The 2676-nt window shown below is 36.2% G+C and overlaps 1 non-coding gene across 1 annotated transcript; it reads left to right on the forward strand.

The window, feature by feature from the left end:
- Positions 1–557: 557 nt before the first annotated feature.
- Trnap-ugg lies at positions 558–629 on the forward strand. Its single transcript has one exon. It is a non-coding gene; the product is annotated as a tRNA-Pro (tRNA).
- Positions 630–2676: the final 2047 nt, after the last annotated feature.

The following is a 2676-nucleotide window of genomic DNA, read 5'->3' on the forward strand; positions in this document are numbered from 1 at the left end:
TGACCTTTCAAGGATGATTTTCTTATTTGGTAAAAGCCCGATCTTTAAAATTGATACTTTCACGATGTATTTTTTGACTAAATTCATCATGAGAAATAAAATAGGTATAACTGAGTACCTAGTGTGCTATGAAGGTAAACTATCAGAGTAAAAATTAATTTGAAGATTTCAGAAACGGACCATTGGGTAAAGTAATCTAATAAGTTTGAAGAGTAAGAAGGTATAGAAGAAGTTCTAAAAACATTAGAAGTACAATCAATAGATGCTTAGAAATAATATATTTACAAAAACTAGAGGACATTTTATGTTGCTTTTTGCTTTTGTATCCCGCCAACGATTGTTGAATCCTGTGGATTGGAAAGGCTATTCGGCTATTAAATGGGCTACTTAAAGAGCTACAATTTTTTTAAAGAAATACTTGTAAGAATCAAGTACGATTGATGCTTGGCTTTAAGTGCGTCAGCCTGATTCAAGGTACTTGAAATGGCGCAATCAACTTGAAGCAATAGTGAAAGGCGAAAAATTGGCATGTATTTGTTTAAACAATCTGATATGTCGGCTCAATGGTCTAGGGGTATGATTCTCGCTTTGGGTGCGAGAGGTCCCGGGTTCAAATCCCGGTTGAGCCCCACTTTTTGGGGTACAGACCCTCCAAGGGTTCCAAAGGCTCCAAGGACCACTCCGAAGGTTCCAATGGCTCCAAGAAATACAGTTGGCATATTCAACTTTTTCAAAGTATTAAGAAATCATTAATTATCCTACATTACAATAGAAGCTTCACCAGCGAGTCTATGTTTTATTCGCTTCTCTTGTTGTTTTCCACCAACCATGGTTCGTACTTACGTAAGAAAAACGAACAGGGGCAATTATCCAAAAGAAACGTTTGAAGAAGCAGTTGAAGAAATAAAGGCAGGCCGCATAAATGCGTATCAAGCTAGCAAAAAATACAGCATACCTTATCCCAAAATAAAAAGCCACTTAAAAGGAAGACGTGGAATAAAATCCAAATCATTTGGCAGAAGCACTGCTATACCAATCGAATATGAAAAACGGCTTGTCGAGGGACTGTTAAAAATGGAGAAGTATGGGTTTGGGTTATCCAGAAAAGAGGTGCAACAATTGGTTGGGCAATTCGTAAATGAGAATAAAATTAAATCGCCATTTATAAACGGAGTCCCTGGGGAGGACTGGTTTTTGGGCTTTGCAAAGAGACATACCTTGTCAATAAAAAAAACAGCAAAGCGTCGAAATTGCTCGAAAAAAAAGTTGCAATCCTTTTACAATGAATTAATATTTTACATTGTTGGAAAATACCATAAACAAACTAGGCATGGAAAACCAACCAATGAGAATTTGGAATTTGGATGAAACTAGTTTCTGTACCGATCCTGCGAAAACAAAGGTAGTTGGCGGAAAAAATGTTCTTTGCACGCGCACTGTCAGTGCTCCTAGAAGGGAAAATATAACAGTTTTGATGGCTGCTTCTGCTTCTGGAGACAAAGTTCAACCATTGATCATTTTTAAAGGCAAAAATTTCTGGGTTCAATAGCAGACATCAGAGAATAGTGGATATCCTGGAACCACTTATGCTGCAACTAGCAATGGTTGGATGGAGGCGGAGATATTTCAAAATTATTTTCAAAAAAGTTTCTTGAAAACAATAGGTACTGACCGGAGTGTCTTATTAATATTGGATGGTCATTCTACTCACTTGACCATTAGATTGATTGAGATAGCTTCTCAAGAAAATGTAACTATTCTTAAACTACCGCCTCATACCAGTTACGTCCTACAACCATTAGATTTAAGTGTTTTTAAACCGTTGAAAACTTGTTGGGACGCAAAGCTAGTAAAATGGCATAGAAAAAATATCGGCGTAAGACTTCCAAAAAGAGAATTTTCTAGAATGATTGGAGATGTTTGGAGTGATTTGTACCCAAACATAATAATAAATGGTTTTAAAAAAGCTGGCATCCATCCATTGTCCAGGAATGTTGTTCCAGATTCAATTTATAGGGCAACTGACCTTAAACGGTGGAATGATGCGAAAATGACAGAAAAAGATCATTATACACAAATGGCTCAGGACACAAATGCGGTAATTGGAGAAGATACTTTGCACCCGCCTATAATATTAGAAAGAATTGCTGAAAATTCAGTGGACGTTGATAATTTTGAAGAAATACACATAAAAAATTCAGAAATTGAAGAAACGCAATATTGTACAAACAGAGAACCTGATCCTTCATTGGTACCGAAAAAACTGAAAACGTTTGAAGAACTTCTTTTGGACACGATAATTGCAAATACATCTTGCGCATAAAAAAAGGAGAGTTGCGAGAGGAGCGGAAGTAATCACGTCAGAAGAGGTGCAGAGCAGAATGATTGCCGAAAAAAAAGGCAAGGAAAAGGATAATACGGTAGAAGAAATATCCACTTCATCAAACGATATTAATACAAATGTATGTTCGATCTGTAAGTGCGATTTTCGATATTACACTAAGAAGAAAGATTGGATCCAGTGCGTAACTTGTATGCAGTGGGTGTGTGGAACATGCAAAAAAGGTTCTAAAAAACGACTATATGAATGTGAACGTTGTCTGGATTCGGATTAAATAATAAATTTGTTCAAAAATATCAATTGTTTGTTTTACTCCAGAACGAATCAAAATATTT

The sequence above is a fragment of the Dendroctonus ponderosae genome, unplaced genomic scaffold (assembly GCF_020466585.1).
Source record: "Dendroctonus ponderosae isolate FM_Combo_2020 unplaced genomic scaffold, Dpon_F_20191213v2 Dpon_F_20191213_2, whole genome shotgun sequence".
NCBI lineage: Eukaryota > Metazoa > Arthropoda > Insecta > Coleoptera > Curculionidae > Dendroctonus > Dendroctonus ponderosae.